This window comes from Colias eurytheme, chromosome 6, assembly GCF_061535395.1.
Source record: "Colias eurytheme isolate Ceu_HAF_F1 chromosome 6, ilColEury1 Martin Lab GWU primary, whole genome shotgun sequence".
Classification (NCBI taxonomy): Eukaryota; Metazoa; Arthropoda; class Insecta; order Lepidoptera; family Pieridae; genus Colias; species Colias eurytheme.
The window spans coordinates 658,368-681,067 of record NC_142985.1 but is presented as its reverse complement, the minus strand read 5'-3'; the positions used below and the strand labels follow the sequence as shown (position 1 = coordinate 681,067).

At 32.3% G+C, this 22,700-nt stretch overlaps 1 protein-coding gene across 1 annotated transcript in view; it reads right to left on the bottom strand.

Moving 5' to 3' along the window:
* The window catches only part of LOC149907382 (uncharacterized), a 107,319-nt gene extending 87,041 nt beyond the window's left edge, over positions 1-20,278 (bottom strand). The window contains exons 1-2 of the mRNA XM_090102384.1: positions 20,140-20,278; positions 9,065-9,100 (exon numbers count right to left, since the gene is read on the bottom strand). The gene's annotated coding sequence lies outside the window, so the exon portion shown is untranslated. The remainder of the gene's footprint in view (positions 1-9,064; positions 9,101-20,139) is intronic.
* Positions 20,279-22,700: the final 2,422 nt, after the last annotated feature.

The window sequence follows — 22,700 nt, the reverse complement described above, 5'->3', positions numbered from 1 at the left end:
GTGTGTTGTTTCCGTGCAGTATTCAATTAATAGACCAATAGCTACACGGCATTAATGCCAAACTGTCTCATGTCGTCACTTGAACCAATGACACTAAAAGAGTTGTTCCTTTATGCTCATGTTAGAAAAATGACACAAATGCGTTTATACTAAAATAGTGTTAGGACTGATGGAACAAAATGAATTAAGTCTTTATTCAAAAAGTATAACTACACATACGTCTTTGTGTTCGTGGGTACTTTTGACTCGAGACGAATAGTTCCTTTGCGATTGCCTAAAATGATGGATAAGGTAACTTATACCGTTAATCACACCCTACTTATACCGTTTGGGTCATTCGAAAAAATGGGTTAGGACGCAGCTAGAGATATGACCTTTTGATATGTTGTGTATTTTGACGAGCTGAATCCAATGGTGCAATAAAAACCAAAGGGAATAACTCGTCTTACTCCCTTATTCACTGGAGGCACAGAAATTACTGATAGCATATGTTTTGTATGATTATAAAATTATTTGATTCTCATATAAGATAACATTTCCATAAAAATTTAATTCACTTTTGGGAATGTTCAGTCTGAATTAAAAAAAAAATAGTTTAACTCTTCATCTATGACGTATCTCCTAGCTGTCAATGTCACTGACTATTACACCAATCGGCAGCCAGTATTTAAATGACCATAAAGAAATAGAAGAATGTGCCGCCATTAAAACTATCGTTAAAACAACTTATCTCTTTTTCTCCAACACTTTCCCACGAATTGTATAATTTTGTAAGCAAGTTACATTCCAAGACTGTTTCCTCAGAATTGAATTTTTTGCAACAGCGACGTGAAAATTTGTAAGAAAAATTGGATCATAATTTCAAAATATTGTCTATCAGGTATTCAGGTATTATTTATTATTAATATTTTCAGAAATGTACACCCAATTTTAAAGCGCAATTTCCGCCAAACAGTGCTTTGAATAAAATTAATTAGAAGGACAAAACTATAATTTTTAAAGTAGGCGTAAATTATGGTGTGGTGCAACTTTTTAATACAATATGACTTTATACTAAAATATTTAAATATTGTTAGTCTACAAGGTAGCGTTAATATTTGACATAAAATGAAGATAAAAAATTACATTTTTAAATATTTTATGTCCATGAGAGAGCGCAGTTTCGAGACCATTTATTTTTAACAACACACACAACCAAACCATTTCTATTATGAGTTATGACGATTCAGAAATTTTCCTAATGAGTAAAGTCATATTCAAATGAGAGTGTTTTAATTACTTATATGTATATATTATTATTATCTAATAAAAAATGTACATGTAAAGGCTTTTACGCAATTGACACCTAATACTAAATCTTACCTTAACAAAAAAGTACACCCAGTATTTTTTATAGCAACCAGTTTAATCTAGACCATAAATGGTTAGAACCTCTGATGGATTATTTGTTAGAATTTGACCCACAAAACCTTATACGTCGATGCGTAAGGGCATCTGACATTCTATTTGAAAATATATCTTGTTAACTTTGAAGATATAATTAAAGATTTAACAAAAGTGGTGTTTATCTGTATATAATCTTATGTTTGTTTATATTTTGGTATGGAAAATACGATTGTAATATTGAAAAACATAATTACAATAAGAAGGTAAGATGCATTATTTACTTTCAACTGCAATAAATTAAAAATAACTTGTACGTATTGACATACAGCGTAAATTTTAATTTAACTAGCTTTTCACCTGTAGCTACGCTCGTGTTGTCTAAAACTAAACCTTTCTCTTGAACCATTTTAATGAATTAAAAAATCCGCATCAAAATCCATTGCCTAATTGTAAATATTTAAGCATACAAAGGGACAGACTGAAATAAGGTGGAATATGACCTACACTTAGACTTTAACACATTTGACCAATTACTTAACGAGCAAAGCCACGTGCTACAACTAGTTGAACAACACAATAGTTGGAACCGATCACATATTTACATAAGAAGCGGCGACGCAGCCGGCCGAGACGACGCGCTCCATTTACACCGAGATGCTAGCACTAAATAACATTTCATTTCATATGTACCGTCTCAATCTTAATAGATATAGATACTTTAATAATATCTGTGATATCACTCACTTTACTAAATATGTACAATAATGTTTTATAGCAGAAATGTTAGAAATACACGTGGATCCTGAAATCCGTTAGTCTTTAATTTATAAATGTATAAATTTCGCGCAGAATAAAACACCAGAAAAAACAATAAACCTGCAATGAATGTAGAACATAAAAAATAATTTTAAAAGTATCAGAATCGGTAACAATTTATACAAAAAGGGCATACAGTTTACCTGGAGTACCAGCTACACTTAAAAAGTCTTACACGGCCGAAATCGCATTTAAATAATTAGTTTTAACTCAAGCTTTTAAACACGGAAACACAACCGTGAATAAGATAATCAGCCAAGATATAACATTAAATATTTTATTAGAGACAACGGTATAAACCCAGTTGCATAAGTACCCTTACAGAGAAAAACATTACTTCAATTCATTTCAACTAGATCTGTGTCTAGATCCAGTTCATCTGCGATTATGACAACACATTTATACACACATGACCAGCAACAGTGTTGCCGTCCAACAAAAACATTGTTTCAATAACATCTCCATGATTACAAAAAAAGGCAATTTAATATAATTCAGCCATCAACATCAATTAGATGCCAAACTATTAAAACTATATCAAATTCATTCACGTTGCGTGAACCGGACGAAGTGGCGAGTCCGTGGGAATGGTCTACATCGAGGCATGGGCGCAGGATAATCAGAGATTGCCACCGAGTGCCTACGCGTACCAACCATGTCCATTACACATAGAAAAACAACAAACTTTTCTTTATTTTAGTTGCCAGTAAGTGGTAATCTGGTATCTTGCGTCTTGACCATCTTGACTGGACGTTTCGCGCGTAATTTGAAATTAGAATGTGATGGCGCTATGTACTAAAAAAAAGACGGGTTGCACTCCGGGAGTGCCGGCAGAAGTGAAAACTTGATTATTATTAACGTTCAGCAAGTTTGATATTTTGAAATGGTATCCGTCTTACGCATGGAATATAAGGGCTAAAAAAAAAAACATCCGTCTTACGCTTTTTCGATCAGGCCACGTGTAAGAAAAACAAAACATAAACATTTTAAGTTACTATTTACAGATTACAAATTACAAAATTCCTGTAAAGTCAACAGCAGTTATCTTACGAATAACAGCTATGAATATTTCCTTGATAATAGCGCAGGTAAACTATTCGCGTTTTTTCTGTTTCCCGCTAAATCGCACGTCAAAGCGGGAGAATTAAAAATATATTAGACGCTTTATGACCGTCCACACTTCAGTGTTAAGATTGTGTGGTCTAAATAACCATTATACAGTAAAAACCACAGACCAATGGTCTGTAATCATTGGCTTAGATGCTCTATGAAGTATAATGTCTTTTTGTTACCAGATCGCCATAATAGTGCCTGGAAAGTGGGTGATCTTGACAATCGTAATAAATACTTCATGACTTTTGCTGTAATATCGACTCTCTTCAATATAAATATGTAAATCAGTACGGCAAACTTGTGCAACTGTGGTAAAGAATAAAAATATGATACTTACTGATGTTCATATTTTTAGCTAGCAATTATTGTTTATTAATGTTTTATTTTGCTATTACCTTAATTAACATTTTTACTTAGTACATAGTAGAAGATTATAACAGTAGGTACATATGCGATGTTAATTAAAACTAGAATGCAGAAGATCAATTTATTTTGTAGGCAAATATGAGACGCGTTACAAATGATAATAATCAAAATCATTTTAAGGTGTTCGTAGACGAGATTAGATATTAGATTTAATTTATTAGAGATTAGATTTAAGTAATCAAATATTAAATTGTTAAAGTAATGGTTGTCAGAATAAGCAATAATAACATTTAAATACGCAATGTATGATTTCTTGAGAAGTTTCATAATTTAAACAATAAACACACTGCTAAACGGTTAAAAACTTTTTCAAATTTTTTTGCGAATGCGACTTCAAGTTATGCGTAGGAGAGAACACTTATTAAAATCACATAAAAAATTGTATGAGCGCATAATTCAAGTTAAAAAAGTGTAGTGCGACTAGGTATAAGTTGATTTTGAGAAATATTTAGCAAACTCAGTGTTGTGTATTAAAATTTTTAAAATTGTCATAAAATATAAACTTTATGTCAGCGTTTAATCCCCGCCGCGTTTATCTGCATCGTCTATCGGCAGCTTAAAAAGGCCTCGGAAATGGGCCAACATTCCGCGGCCCATTAACCGTGGTGTTACCAGCTAGTGTTATAGTATTTAACTTTTTATTGCCAGATGATATCAAATTCTTGTGACTGCTCATTTTTGTTGGCTTTGTCGGCGCGGTATTTTAATAGTAAAAAGTGACTTTTAATATTCCTAGTTTATTTGCAATCTGTGGCGTTTTTCTTATATATTTGATTTCACTGGGATATTAAAAATCTTTATGGTCATATATATTTACAAATACATATAGGTATTGGTATGAAACAAGTATAAATTATATGCATGGGGAAATTCATGAGAATTTCTAGTATTTTTTTGAGCAAACAAACAACAATAAATTAGGCATCGAGATAGTATGTACTACGTACTAGAGAGGCGATCGCTACTACACTCTCTTTAACACGAGCTAGAGGCAAGAATCACAAGTCTCTTTAGTCTGTGCCGGACTGTGCCCCCCGCTTGCCGCGTCAACACGTGTTATTGCTCTGTTCAAAATGCCTTCGTGTGTGCTAAGATATTGTTTTAACAGTTCCCATAATACAAACAAAGCCCGAGGGCGAGGAGTGACTTTTCACCAGTAAGTTTCCTTATTATGAGTAAGTCATGCATTTTACTAATATTGTTATCATTTTGCGAAAAATCACCACGCGTTCTGCGTTTCGCGCCATTTTTCATAGACTACACACACACACAGCACAGACGTGACACTATCGATGAGTCTGTTAAAAAAATGTAACTGGATTTTTTAACTATGAATATACAATATATACTAGGAAAGATCACCGTGGTGTAGTACCTAAATATTTATACTTTTACCCGACTACGCAAAGTAAAACGGTAGGTTATATTAAGTAATATTTATTTATTTACCTATATTTATTTATTAAAAAAAGGTTCATCAACAATTGTTCCAATAGGATTTATAAATTATTATGCACAACAATTACAAATAAACAACATTCACAGAAACTAATACAGTAAAAGTTCCTTAATCGCGCTTCCTTTATTCGCGTTTTCACTATTCGCGGATTAAAAAAATGCGACCCAATTTCTATATTCGCGACTAAAAATTTTTTTTATTCGCGGATTTAATAAGTACATACATAATAATAAAATTATTCCAGTAGGTATCTTACCCAATATCCTTGTCAAATGGACTAATAAGAAAGTAAAATAGATCTTATTACAAGTTTGCCTAAAGTACATAATATAAATATAATGTTCTTAAATGATATCGCCGAGGCCTTTGACACAAGCCGCCTTTGTCGCAAGCCGCCTCTGCGGCGATTGATGTTTTTGAGAATGTAAATAAACAGAATGGAAGCAACCTTATAACTCAATAAATAAAGTATATTTTTAAATGTAGTTCCGTTTATAGTAAAAGCCGCTTTGCGTATTTATTATTTCGTCTTTCACATTCGTTACAAAAATTGTGATCGAGTAAGGGGGCGTCCATAAATTACGTGAGGTGTTTTTTTTAATTTTCTGCCCCTCCCTCCCCCCCTGGTGAGATGTCGTGAGATTTTATTCAACCCCCTCCCCCATCCTCGAATCTCACGTGAGATTTTTCAAAATGTGAGTTTCTTATACGTAAACGCCATCAACATTGAATCATCGTATCCATTTAATTAGGGCTATTATAAACCAATACTCCAAAATTCGATTACATCATGAAGCAAAAACTGATAAAACTATTGATTACTACACAAAACGACAAAAGCTTACTAAATTGATATTATTTAAAGGAAATTAAAATACATAGTTTAATATAAAATCCTCTTTTTATTAATTCCCTAGTATCAGTACCACCAGATAGTACCGAGTAAACAGATTGCACAATGTGTCGCATCTGCACGCATTGCTTAATCTTTGAACTTGAAGCCACGCCTCGCTCGTTCCACACGTACCCCACCACATCGGCCGCGCGCAATGTTTTTGTTTGGAATAACCTCTCTAGTAGTACATATATCTCGATGAAATTAGGTAACAATAATTATTATCTTGACTTTTCTTGTTTGTCCTCCAGCGGAAATCGAACCTGTTGGTTCTACGCTGGTTCTACATTACAGTACACTATACCGGTACACAAACAAACATTACAAACTTGTAAAGTGACCTACAATTTTCTGTTTCTTCGTGAAATTCTTCTATACATAATCTAAATAAACACTTTCTCCTAAACATATATTATGTTCGAATTTTTAAGAACCAGTTTCGGTTATTGACAGGTATTTTATAATATTGAATCTTTCAATAATATAATTTATGAGTAAAGATTATAGTTTACGTAATAATACTGACGGACCTATACATATTGCATAAGCATCTAGTATACAATGACCCTTCATGTTTGTCTGTCTTTTTGAACAAAATGCATCAATAAGATTCGTAGCACAAGATACTTTTAGCGCATAGACTATCACTATACATATGTTATTATAATTGTACGTAATGAATAACGCCGTTTCAGTACAATTATCTCGTATTTAATTAAATTGAATGACAATAAATGTTACTCAGGTGAAATTTTCTAAATCGGTTATCAGATATTCAAATCTACTGGAGATTTTAGTATCCATTTTAGTATAATAGCATCATACGAACAACTCAACTATCTTCTCCACATAGTTGCATAGAAAGTACAATCAAACGATGGCAAAGCTCATCGCTTCCCGAGAGGATCGTAAGGTCAATCAAGAGAGTGGTCACACAATACAAGTGAGTGAAAGTGATAATTATTGTTAAACAATGACAAACGAACCGGTTGACGGACTAGAAAGTCATTTATTGATATAACGTTACATAATGTTATTCAATCCGCGACAAGTTGATGTGACAGATGTGTGGGTTGTTATCCCACTAAAATGTGTCTAATAGTGTGCACCATGTGTGCAGTGTGCACCTAATAGATAAAAATGTAGGCGAAAGATAGCAACGCGAAAATAGTGAGGTATATAGAAAAGGCATTCGAATACAATGAAATTAGTTGGTTGGGAATACGGGACAATAAAGTAACAGATGATGAAGAGAGAAGAGAAGAAGAAGATAAGTGAATAAAGTTGGTCCTTAGAATATTTTTCGCTTCGCTCGCTTCAGATTTTATAATGAGACATAAGCCTTGTCCTAGAAGAACGTGAGATCTAAATGGATTGAAAGAAGAAATGGATGAAATTAAAAGAAGCTTAAAAAAAATTGTATGTAGAAATACATAAGTATTAATTGTAAAATCTTGTACACAGTCGCGGTCCCGAGTATCCGACTATTATAAACTTGAGTATCTACGACAAATACCAGAACCTATAACAAGTAAATACTAAGCACATACATACAGGAAATATCAGATATAAAACTCAAAAATTTGCCCCAGTAATTAATAATTACCAATTCATAAATTAAGAATCAACACGTAATTCATTATATAATGTGTTATGTGTCTCATACTTTATAATTACGCGGAGATCAAATCACTTTTAATCCGATTATGACGTTTGTCTTTAACTCTCGTAATATCAAATACGAGAAAATGGTTTCCGCATCTCAAGAATCAAGCCTAACCAAACACTTAAACCTATTTATTATTCCACAATCGTTCACACTAAATCTATGGGACTAGATTATCTAACTGATTACCGTGAAGTGATATCCCGTGGGCGGATGGACTATCTGTCTAAAACCCTAATTGGTTGTACCTGTCCATTTGGTAACTAATAGCTATTGTTGGGCGCTAATATTCAGGAAAACCTTTAGTATTTTCGTCGTTATTAATTAGTTTTACATCTACACAAATGCAAGCAGTAATCTATCCAAAAAAGACAACCACAAAAAAGACATGTTTCCAAATTTCCTGATAAGAGATTGTTGTCTTCCTAATGCTAGATCATTTAATTAAATGCATGATCAATGGCTCAACTATAATGTTGATAGTATCAAATTCATACTGGCCGTTCGTTATTATTGTGAGAAGACTATGTATATTGAGAGTGCATTTGCAAAACCAATATTTTCTTTTCTAACCTACACTAGTAACAAATAGTTTGGAAAATCCAAAAGTGCACGCCTCATAATTTTTTTTAATAATTATTTATTAATTATTATTTTTGTTTATTTAATAACAATTAAACCACATCGAATCAGACCCTGAAAAATGAAAGGGTTCTATTCCTGAGCATACTCAAGCGTAAGAGAAAAAAAAAGACTCGATTAGTAAAGTATTTCGGTCGCTATCGTGTTAACAAGAAAATCCTCCGCACATACAGACACACGGACGTCCAAGACAGAACTTTTTTAAACTGTTTTTTAAACAAATTAGTTTAAATAACAAAAATGACATCAAAAATATTATGAATGTTAAAAATAGTGTTTTTTCTTAATATGTGTGTGTATGTATTATCTTACAAGTGCAATGTATGATACATAGAGACATTTTAAGTTTGAAAAATCAGATGTTTTGCGCGAAGTGACAGTAGTACCCACCTCAACGCTTCGCTTATGAGGCGTGCAATTATAACATTCAATTACTATAAAATTGAAGCCTTGAAGCATTTGGTCCTATCTCGTTTTATGTATTTTATGATTTTGTTTATTTGTCAGACTTAAACAGATATAAATTATCAAATGTGTCTTGCTGTAGGCTAAAAATAAGACAAACTTACCAAAATTATTTAAAAACAATGCATTTCACAACATTTTTATAGTGTATCACATAGAAATAATAGGTATAGTATTAATCGCATTAGATACTTACAATAATAATGATCCCACAATATATATGCGCTTCGATCTGCAAAGAAACAGCTGATTAAAATCCAATTTCTCACAAACAAAAGACATAATAATAGTAAATTAACCAGATAGTACATCATAATATTATAAATGTGTAGACTAAAAATTGGTGTGTTGAAAAATCACGCAAAGCTTTAGGATGCACTTTATAAACTGCACATTAAGAAACATCATACTTATCAACCCAGTAAAACAGATTGAGCGCCTCACAATGAAGACGAATGAAACATCATCTCAATCCAAATCCATCAAGCCGATAATAACAGAACAAAACTTAACATGCCATACTAATATACTCCACAGATGTGTTCCGCAATCAAACTAATATACATCCTCAAAAATCTTCCGCGATCTTCTCTTTCGTAACAGTACAATCCGACAAGTGTACTATGGTGCATGAACACATGATCAGATCGGAATTCAATGAGTCGAGGAGAATCGGCTGATAACTAGTTGTTACGAAAACCTGTGAATTGCTCGTGTGGTCCAAGGTAACGCCGTGGGAGAATTTGATCTGCGTATGGTGCAAGGCATGAGCTTTCTTTTAAGGGAACAAATATGAACAGTACTGTTAAAGGTTTTACTCGTATTAGCTCTTTTAAATTTATAGTTAAAACTAAATATGGATACTACTTTTGTAGGATAAACTGAACTGAAAGAAAACATAGCTACAGCTATGAATCTGGTCTGTCGAATCGAAAACCACATAATATAATCAATTTAATAGCTATGATGCCGTAGAAATAGAAAACATGGACATTATAGCATCGGAAGGAAAAAACTAATGTTTAAACCTTGTTTTTCTCTAGCTTATCTATCCATAGCAACGTTTATTTATAGCATTATTAGCAGAAAATTACATTATGGGATAGAAGGATTTTAGGTCTTGTGTGATAAAGTAATGAATGAAACCACATTCAAGCATTCGGATCTTCGCTGTTGCTTGCACTTCTGCTTGTGGGTTATTACTATCAGGATATTTTTATAGGATAGGATTGAAAGTTCTTGGAGCATATTACAAATGTCACCAAGTGTGATATTCTGAACTAATGTCTCCGCTACCGCTTGTACATGAACCGTGGGTTACGCAACGAGCAGCACGCGATCATTACGGCTCGTACTGTATCGCTCACATTACCTTAACTGTTATAACAATCCGATATTTCGGTACATTGTCCTTCCACGCGAATTTAGTGGCGTTCAATGGTTTGCTGAATTAACGAAATCTTCTATTGTGTTCATGTAAATCTTTTGAAGGATATGTGAGACGAAATTTTTAGGGAAAATAACTGTTGATCACTAAATGAGAGTTTTAAATATATCTTCTGTCATAACATGTGTGGATGAGTCATATTAAATATCTTTAGATTATAGAAGTTCAACTATAAAGTGCCCACTAACCTAACTTTTATATTTTAATTACAACGACAATAGAAATCAAAATGAGAAGCAATTTACGTCTATTCTAGTCTGTTTTGCAATCCCTTGTCTACGTATCTGTATTGTTGACTAATAAGGCCCTATTACTTCAATAAAAAACATCTCCTAATTACTCGGATTGTCTCCGGACAGGGCCAGAGGCTGTGAGAAACGGACACAATGGGGAATCCTCACAATGCTTGAACGATACACTTTTCAAATTCAAATTGTGCAATGCTATTAGAGGCTTTGAATTCAGACTTCATTTACACATGGATTTTAATTAAACAAAGCGTTTTCAAGTTTACGAGATTTTCGCAACGTTATCACAGTATCACTTATACATATAATATCGATATTTATTTTTGTATTGAATGCCAATAGCCGCGCCTAAATTATCTGGAATACTGTTTCTCAGGAATTATGAAAAGCCTTACTGATGAAAGGACTTTAAACGATGATTTTTTGTCCATCACAAACAAACTTGCATAATATAATTGTCGACTTAAAAATATGAAATTTGAAGCAGCAAATTTTAATTAATATTTTTGGCAGATAATTAACTCTTCACTATTTGATTGGCATAGTATATTATGTTAACGAAAACAAAACAACTGATTGCATATTTGCTTTTACAATAAACACCTACGCATTTGAAGCCTTGATTCTGACAAACATTTAAAGGTCAAGGGAAGTTTCAATGAGTCTTATATCTTACATAACAAAGAAATCGTGGAAGTTGGAACTGTTAAATAATTTCCCTTTTAATTATTTTTACTCATTGATCTCTTTCTCGTACTCCTCTTTTTCGAACTCGTTTTAATCATTATTTAATTTTTAGTTATTTCATAAGCGAAATACACTCTGACGTTAGAATAAGTAGGTATAATCCATGTATCCTTTTGGTTATAAGTGATATCTCTTATATATTAATAGGTCGTTAATATGTATTTTCTACATAAAATTTAGATTCACTATTCTTATCAAGTTATCGTGAGTATTAAATACTATTTATAGGCGATAAAAATTGCCAACAAAGATTTACCATTGTTTCCAAGTAAGCAATTATACTTCTTGAAAAATTACACATTTTATAGAATGAGTAACACATTGTAGCCTTGAATATTTATAAAACTGGGGAATTGCATAACTAGAGGCTTAGCAAATTAAGAAAATACATATAAGTAAATAATATATATGCTTCTTTATTGTAGAACCGGCATGAATTGGGATAAAATATCTTAATGTATGTTAATTGTTAATGTAGTACCTACAATCTACATGTTATTGATAATAAATTGTGTGCTAAATTACTAGATTGAGACGTTTTTATTTGATTAAGTAAAGAACGCAAAATCTAATTAATTTGATCGTCTTGGAGAGAAAATGGATCATTTACTGTTCTTTTCCATAGAAGGTATTTGAAGAAAATCACAAGTGGAAAGTTCAACACCGACAGTTTCATTAAAGCAATCAAAATATTTAAATAAATGCGTAGCACTCATTTTCAAAAGGTAACAAATTGCAAAATTTAACAGGTACATCAATATCTTCGCACAAACCTCAATAATTAGGTTAAACGCACGTTTCTCGACAATTTATTGCAAAACAAAACAAATGACATATACTGTATGTACTTGTGTCGACATCGGACGTGACGGTATGGGAATTAAGTTGTGTTCAATATTTGTTTGGCCAATGTCACACGTAGTTATCATCAGTTATTTGTGCATATAAATATGTAAATAGGCGCATGCCTAAACAAATTCGATTATACCTATTACGAGTATTAATTTTGTGTTATATAATACAAAATACACTGGGTAGACTTTATTTAATGATTAATCAGACGAATAGGTAAATAATAAACGATTGAGTGCCGATTTTACAATGCTTTGGATAAAACTTATTCGTCGAATAATGTATAAAACTACCATTTGAAAAACGTATTCTAATTGCCCGTATTTGACAGTTTACGTGACATTTTAATACTATCGTGTAATACTTTATTGGACGGATAAGTTTTATCCAAGCATTGAAAAATCGGCCCTCAAAACGAAAACATTTTATTCCCTCGGCTTTTCGCCTTCTTTGCGACTTCATGATCTCACGGCGTCTACTTGTAACAAAATGTTTCATGTCTGCATTACTAAGATTATTCACATTTATATCAAAATCTTATAATAAAAATGTGAAGGTTCATAAACACGTTTGAATGTTCGGATGTCTGTGTGTCAATAACACCTAAACGGCTTAACTGATCGCAATTCGTCATACAATTAGACCATGACACTTTTTATACAAGTACGCTTTACGCCGGCCAATGTTTATGAAGACACTGTTAAATTTTGTTTTATTACAATTGTCTGTTTTATTAAGAATCAAATAATAACTATAAGAAGGGTTCAAGACAAACGAGCTTTAAATCTGTTCATATCATATTTTTGAGAAAGTACGATGAAAAATACATACAAATATATTTTACTTATTTCATTAACCTTATTCGTTATAAATTCACCTTTACTTCGGGAAATAAACAACGAATTAGATATCTGATGACCAACATAAGGTTTCTCAGTACATAAATGTTTTAGCGATGATTGCAGTTAATTTCGCGTCAACAGTGGTTGAAGTTACAACGGCACAAGAAGCCAACTGTCCAACGGGTCGATGACCTCGAAGAGTAATTTCTGATCAATTTGACCAATTGTATTATTATTTGTTACTATTTGACACTGATCTGCAGTGGTAGTACATTCCCCGGTCCCAGGAAAGGGATGAGAATATGTAAGAGGTATGTGAGGATGTGTATATTTCTGCTTATTTCTTTAGTTATTTATTTATTTATTTTTTAGAACAAGTTTCGAATAGAAATATTAACTTATCAGTTAAGATTCAAGGATATCTCTTCTTATGCCAGATTATATCTACACTCCATAACCATATAAAAGTACCTTCATTACAAGTTGTAAGAGCCATTTCACACGAGCTGACGCAACACCCGTGTGAACAGCTCTTTTGTTCGATAAGGTTTTTTATTTTGCTTATACTCTGTCCATTATATTATTTGCTTTTTGACAGCTTCACGCCTATGAAGGATTGTATTGTCTATGTCAAAATGTCATACAAATAATTATCGTTCTTCATGGACAGGTCCCGCCCACTTAGTGATGTCTACACAGAATTATTCAATGATGGGTCGATAGATTATAATAATCGATAGAAATACTCTGTAAAATATATCCAATGCAGAAAAACTCTTCTATTATCTTATATAATTTAAACGTAAAGACAACCAAATTGTAAGATAGAAACCAATAAATAATAAAATATTAGTTTAGTTTAGTTTTAACATACAATGCATAGATATGTGGTCTTATTATTACATATCTTATTAGTACGTTTACGTTGTAATTATTATTTACGTACCTGATTCGATTTATGATAATATTTTTAATTTATAATTGAAATGGTATCACAATCGATAATCTTTTGAACATCACTTCTGGTATCACCCGTCGAGCTGTCAAAAAGCAATTCTTATAGTGGACAGACTATAGTCTACATTATTTTGTAACGTTTCATTTCATGTCATATAATAAATTGCTTGCATGTTTAGTTGGTGACGAAATGAAAACCACTTTGAATCTGAATGTCGCTCTAAACAGAGTTGCTAAGCGGTAACCCATCCAAAGAGTGACAGCAGCTGGAGTCTCTTAACTCGAAATATATTCACCTATCGACCATTGAATGAATATATAAATAATACAGCCATAAACTTAAAAGTAACACAAAAAATGAATATTGTTTCTTACATTTCTTACATAATCGAATTATGCTAATTTTAATGATACTACACGCATGTAAGTATAATAATATGTGTATGGTAGGTTGTTGCGTCACCAAGTAACCAGCTATTGACTAATATTACGTCGACAAAGCTATTAGGTTTCCTTAGTTTCATAGTTTGCGAGTAAAAGTTGTACCTAAGCCTGTATACATCTAGGCCTACGTATTTAATTGTGTGTGAAATTAACTTTTTAGTGACAGCAATATTCACCTTTCTTTGAAAAAATTAATGCAGTAATAACGATATGCATGAATAATAGAAAAACTTACGCAATAAAATTTACGGGTATTTTGTCTGTTTGCTTGTATCTTTTTTTTGATATTCCTGTGAAATGTTTCAATTGAATAAATAATGAATTGTTTATAACATTATATGAACTATATTCCACGCTTTATTAACAGCAGTTAGAGGATATAAATTATTATGCATTAATGCAACCTTGTAAGCGTAAACTAATATTTGACCGAATAACTCAATGGTGTGAAAAATTGCATTTTCTCACCGGTAGGCGGTAGCATAGTATAAACTATAAAGAGAGCCGGTTAGTAACTTTTAAATTTAATTGTAATTTGTGACTGCATTCTTATTGTGTTGTCTTGATGGAATGAGAGCAACGAACCTTTTGCGAATTTCTTCTTCTTCCATTTTCTTTCTATTTTTATAAATAATTATTGAGTAAAGTAGTTCTAAAATAATCAAGAAAAAATGCCGAGCAACCTTTCTATAACATTTTCTATGAGCTCAATACAAAACTAAGCAAAGCACAGACCTAGTTCTGATTACAATTTCATAATGGGACAGAATTGGATCAAATCGAAATTAATACAAACGTTGTGTAGTCTGTGCTAATACCACACTATAATACCACAGTATTACCATTATTTCCTACAGTAAGGAATCGCCTTTGATGTCGCGCGATGCCGCCGCCAGCGTAGGTAATTACGCTGCCACACGAAAATACGCTAGGGTTGCAACAAATGGGAAATAAAACAATTATGATTAGTTATTAATATTATGATGAAATCTTTATTCATATGTACATTCAAAATAATTGCGATTATTAAATCTGATGTAGGTAATTATTTGTTCATAAATATATAATTACAGATATTGCACTGCTAAATATTATTTACGTGGACACTTTATTTTTGGATGTTCTTAATTGTATATTATAACATTTAACTAAGTAATGCATTCGCATTGGGATGTACAATCTGATTAGAAAATAATGAGGACAACATATACATAGCTTTGATTTTAATTCAACAGATACAATTAATACAATCTTTCTGAAATATTGTTTCCTTCTGGGATTTCAATGTAGATTTACATCCGTAAACCGAACAGTTTGTGCGCGCCATAATAGAATATGTAAGTACCTATGTATAATAAAATTATTACACAAAAAATACGACTGCGACATCCTTTCGCGCTAGGTAAAGCAAACTAAGCGTGTTTGCTTTACGCGGCCCGCGTCGCCCGACCCCCGCCAGTTCCCCTCCGTTTCTCTGCACAAGTACATTCGTCGCACTACTGTAGGAAATAATGGTAATACTGTGATAATACCATCACAATACCATTGACAGTTACCGCAACATATAAATTAAAAAGAATGGCGGGAAAATTGTGAATTTCTGTATAAGGTTTTGTAATTTTAAATTTTAATTTATATACTAAATTATTTCTTCAAATTAAGAAGAATTTGGTAAACAAATACGTAAATGAGAGGTAATACTACATACTACTATGACATCAAAAAAGGATAAACGGTAATCGGATCCGAGAAATTATATGTCTCATTCAAGAAGCTTATATCTAATACACAATTGTATTAGATATAAGCTTCTTGGTCTCATTAATTACTAATTACTTACCGACCAAAAAATAAATAACAGATAAACATAAATATTGTAAGTTGTAAACTGCTTAGAAAGTAATTTGACGGAACGACGAGGGCGATAGAAATAATTATTTTTTATCGTAGACGGTCATTACGCGTCTTAGAATTTATTTATATTTTAATTTCACATTTTATTATTTAATTGCTTTTAAAAATATAATTTTCGTTCTAATGGCCAGTAGCATTGAGTAGGTAGTATTGAAATAATTCAATACTAGCCGCGCACCGCGGTTTCACCCGCGTGGCTTCGCTCCCGTTGGTCTTAGCGTAATGATATATAGCCTTCCTCGATGAATGGCCTATCTTACACAGAAATAATTTTTCAAATCGGACCGTAGTTCCTAAAATTAGCGCGTTCAAACAAACGTAAACTCTTCAGCTTTATAATATTAGTATAGATTAAAGCGTTATGCCTTTTAATTTAGATCCCGTGCTTATAATGCTTATATTAAAAATTGAAATACATAAGTAGGTACTATATTTTACGATGATCGTACTTTTAATATAATTGACATAATGCAACAAAACAATACCTAATCGCTTTATCTCGAACATCGCATCTTAAAAATTCAAACCTGTTCAAAGATAGCTTTATAAAATGTCAATAAAAAACACAAAAATTTCCCCATCACTAAATTGTATGCAAATCTGCGTTCTCACAAACACCCAACACCGGAATAGAGCATTTCCTAGCTTTCCTGTGCTCATCACCATTCAGAGCAAGTGGCGGTTAAAAAGCGCGCGAATTTGCGTACAATGCGACCCACTTCAGCAGTTCCGCGTTGAGACGATCTGGGTGTGGCTTTAGTCTTACCTTCCGCTAACATTGCGGCTAGCTGCATGTGCATTATAATATAGAGCAAAGATTTTGTAGATTTGTATTAAATAAACACTATAAACTTAACTATACTATCAAACGTCATAATATATCAGCATAAAGAACACTTTAACTAAAGTATGGTTATAAAAATGGTTAAAAAATTAAAACCTTATACAGGCTATTTTATTACACGCTTTATATTAGCTTCACCTGTATGTTTGTTTGTTTGTAACCGACTTCTTTGGGCGCGATTTTGACCCACTTTAAACGGCCAGATTTCGTTCAAACTTTGTAGATTTATTGAGGACCGATGACAATACACTAATTTGATAAAATTTTCTATTTTTTAGTTCGGTTTTCTATAAAAAGCGTGTTTTTTAGTTTTTTTTAACTACATATTATTATTTATGAATAAGGTCGTAGTGTAAACTGTAAACAGTAAATACCTACCGATTTTTTTTAATTTTCACAAGTGGATTGGCTGCTTTGTTAGTCTTTACTCCGGAACGGGTAGTAATCCACTACGTATTATCATAGTAAGTATTTACTATTTAGTAATCTGTGGTATTACCACTTTTTCTTCGTTCCATATCATTTATTAACAAACACAAGATTATTCGATCGAATTTTTAAGTTAAATAGGTATGTAGTTAAGTATGTACACATAAAATACAAAAAATCATTTTTAATATTATTGGGTAAAAAAATAGTGTGTAAAATCTTATAAATACATACTTATAATATACGGATTCTAATTAATTTCTTAGTATAAAATCGTTTTTAAAGTTGCTTACCAACATCTTATAAGCAAACTTATTACAGCAATGCAAATGGTATAAGGCCAATATTACGAAACGTTGTCATTGATCGTACATATTACAAATCTGTGGTCGTTGATACTTGATCTTTGTCAATTTCATATATGAATCGAAGTTGAATCCAAGTATGAATCTGACGTTTTGACGTAGGATAAAAATCGCACTCACAGACGATATTATGAACTAGTTTATATTTTATACTTAAACCTTCCAAATAATTGCGTAGTTTTAAAGGAATAAGCATACCAGTGTATGCTTACTACTTAGCAGAAGTCTCTTTGATTTATATTTTATACTATGTACTAACAAGTAACTTGTTAACAAGTAAAGTTTATATCAGTGTGTTTGTAATTTGTATTAAAATTTTCAAGTATCAAATCCGTTCGTTTGTAGCAAGCAGATGCGCCACAAACGCGGTCGACGACACCTGACACCGCGGATCGAGGGTAATCGCCAATAAATGCTTTACCGATCTTCATTTGTGTCGATACGTCACTGCATTGATCGTAATTAAACGCGCATTAGTGGCTATATGGGCTGTTTTGATATTTTTGATTGATTGATGGAAACTACTAGTTAGGAAGTAGACATTTTAGATCGGATTGCTTTATGTTTTGGATAAGCTTATTAGATAAGGTGAATTAATAAAAATAATAGTAAGGGCATTATTAAAAAAATTAGGCAAGTAATTTTGTAGGCAATCTACAAATTGAATTAGGTATACAAACAATTGGTTAACAGTTTAAAACATATTTATAGCACGCACTCCCTGATAATTTATAATTCCTAGTTTGTACCCTTAGTTTGTACCTGATAGCTTTAAGCTTAGGTATTTAATTGGTTTGGTAGACTTGGACGTAGTAGTGTTTTTCAAACAGGTACATTGTTTCTCATCTAATTTATAGGTACATTAATTGGATTTAACTTCGGATTAATTATCACAAGGTCATAAAATAAGTGATTAAGAAATTGTTTTTACACGAACTTAATTCGATTTTGACGACCAAACGTGATCTAAATACCTACTTATTAGGTAGGCATATAGACAGGTATTAATAGTGCCTTTGTGTTGTTTAGATAGGTAGGTACCACAGTATTACAATATCTATAATATTGTAATACTGTGTAGGTACCTATATGATTACGTAGGTACCTTTGAAGGTAAAATACCTATACATAGTAATAAAATATATTATAGTAAAAAGAGTAGGTAAGTACATATGATATGAAATTTAAAAAATGATTAGGTAGAATGGGGTGGAACAACAGTAAAGCTACATATTTGGCTGTCTTCATCCAATGTACCTACATGGCGCCTGTTTATGTCATAATTCCGCACCTTTTCTCCCATCTTTGAATAAGGAAAGGGCGGGAAACTTGACTATTCACATTTAAGGTAGGTATGTGTTTTAATTACTTACTTTAATTAAAATATATACATAATAATTATGTATTATATCAGTATCATTACCATACTAAGGAAACACTTTGAAACCACACAAACACAAATAACAAATTTATTTCCGTCTATTAAATTTTCACTTAGGTACCTACTACCTAGTCAATAAAACATCCTACATTATGCCTACATTCGTATTAAAATTATTTTGAAAATTGAAGATATTCTATCTATAATTTAGAGGAATTTAAGATGATTGGTAAACTTTCTATGATATTCTAGAAATTTTCATATAACACATAGGCCATTAAGCAAATGTTTAATTCATAAGATACCTATGTTTTTAGACGAATCCGGTAGAAAACTTTTCAGAGCGCGATGTACCTACCTAGGTAGGTATAGGCACGAAGGTGTTTTTTTATTGAATTAGGTATTTACCTCAGTAGTACCGTAGTATATTATTATTAGTCTGTGGTAGTACCTACCTGCTACCCAACATAATATAAAATGCACTTAAACATTCAGGTAAATGTCATTAATTAAAATATAATTAAGTAGGTATCGTATTAATCATATGTAGTCATACACCCTCCAAAATTAATTTCGTAATAAACCTTCGCATTAACCACAAAGAATTTATATGAAATGATTATTTCTAAACTTACATGGTAACAAATTAAACTTAACCTAAATAAGAGTATCTAATTGTTGCAAATACCAAAGTGAGAGTACGATCATAAACACAACTAAGCAAAAGCAATAGAATAAATAATAAATTCGACCAATTAATATGGGCGCTGCATAATGAAATAGAAATTTACAGATATTCACCTGTAGTGTGTGGTAGAACGATTTGAAATTTGAAATTCGAACACTGCACACGCAACAATACACAACACACGCGAACGCGAGACGTCCTCTCGCGGTAACACGTCAGCCCGTTATGCGCGGCGCGAGCGCAGTGTGGAAAGCGGCCGGTGTGCACGGCAAAGAATATGCACCATGTAGATACGATAGTTTAACTTAAATATTATGATAAAAGCATATTTTTCGTTATCACAGTGGCGGTACGTTCATACAAGCCGAAAAGCCCGGCTTGCCTTAGAAATTCGCTACGAGATAGGAAAATAACCAAATTCACGTTTGAATATTCGCGCGCAATGAGCAGTTCATAATTTGGTCCGAAATTCAATTGAAAACTCACCTACTTGTACAATATAATATATAATACGCCTAGCATAAACAATGACGAATTCGAGTAAACTTTTAATTTCATCCTTCTTCCTATCAGCATAAGGTCGTACCTTTTATTTTGACGTTACAATCTAAATTGGATGGATTATAACATGTAGTTGTCTCGCTTGCACGCGTGGGCTTTTACCGGGCTTTGCGCTCATCTCTTCTAACGTATGAAATTTCGTCTAAGTAGCTACATACCTAGCCATAGAATTCTATAGCAATCTGTATGGAAAATAAAGCTACGATAAAGCCCGGCTTTAACAGTGTGAAGATAGTTACGATTGCGCGAACGAACGTCGTGAATATTATTGTTATTAGGTATAGTTTGTTTGAGCGGGTGATTATATCGGTGTAATTTAGGTTATGTTTTTCGAATTTTGTGATAAAATGAGTGTCGCGACAGCAGATTGTGTTGTAAATTGTGATGGTTTGCTTTGTGCTCAGCGGGGGAAAGGTAAAATCATTAAACTTTACTGAAAAACATCAATTAATTTCTTCATAAACAACTCCCGATTTGTGCATTACCCAAACAGCTAGTAAGTCACATAAACGAAATTTTAATTAAAATATGTTTACGAATTAATCGATTTCATGAATAAGAATTGCTTAGAAGCCCCAGCTGTTGAAACTTGCACATTTGGTACTTGGTAGTTATAATTTCTGCTAGTAGGTAATAGGTATAAGGTAGTTCTTCCACGGAGCGTGCTTTCTCATCGTTAAATCGAATTCATAGGTACGTATTTAAGAAATACACAAGGCCAAGAACGCCTGATTGAATTATCAATAATTGAAAGTTGTTAGGTAATTGAATTCTAAAACAATCACCTACTTTCTTCCGATTCCGATTCCGACTCCGATGTTATAAAATCTTTCCTTCAGAAGATTGCCGTTTTGAATTATTAGAATATAAATGATCTGTTCAATTTTATTAATAATATAATGTCATACAGTTTAATAATTATAATTTATCGATTTTAATGATAAACGTTTGACTCAACTGTTAGCGGGCGCGCGTGAAAATTTAGAAGATTTGATTCGGTAATTACACAGTAGGGTAACCTTAGGAAGGTTTCTAATTCAAGAAAAGGGTACCCAGCAAAAACTTTGAAAACTTTGGGCTTGCCCAGTCCTTACACCCTAGGCACGCCACTGCGTTATCAAGGAAACTTGTACGTACTTGCGTTTATGTTGTAATGATTTATAAATTGTTTCGGAAAAAGTATGAATTCTATTTATTTTATATTATTACAGTGACATAATATAGAATTATCATTTTTTGGAAACACAAAGTATCAAACGATAAAATCCTTAGAAATACAAAATAATATAATCAGTAGGTATAACAAAAGGCTAATAAGAAGATAATATATGTAATCCGGATCATAAATTACCAAAATATATAAGGTACTAAACGTAACGTCTGTTATATTAATCTATGGCATGTGCATGTTATCAATGAAGATGGGATGATAGCCCCGCCGAGGGAAAGTGACGACCTCCGGACGGGGTAGGTTATGGTCGCAAATTTACATTTATTGGCTTATTTACATAAACATACAATTTAAATAAAATTAATGACTGTGAGAAATAAGCAATATTTTAATAATTTGAATATATTTTACCTTAAAAACTAATAAATATTCATTTTAATGCATTCTGTTTGGTGAACGATTTTTCATTTTCATTTATTAATTTAAGAAATTCGAATGCAATTGTAGCGCGAAATCTTGGGTCAATATAATATTTTGTTCCTTTCGTACCTACTTGGCTATTATAAGTCTCTTGGAAAATTGGATGACTTATTAAAATGGGGTCAGCAGAACTAGTAGGTATCTTTTTAATTATTATTATAATTTATTTTAATACTTAATATTATGTACTAGCTGAGCCGCGCGGTTTCACCCGCATTGCTCCGCTCCTGTTGGTCGTAGCGTGATGATAATATATACCCTGTAGGCTGTAGCCTTCCTCGATAAAATGAGCTTTCTAACACCGAAAGAATTTTTCAAATCGGACCAGTAGTTCCCGAGATTAGCGCGTTCAAACAAACAAACAAAGTCTTCAGCTTTATAATATTATAGAGTATACATGTCACGGCTAAAGGTAGGTGAGAACATAAACTTAAGATTAGCCGGCTAAACTTAGGTTTATTT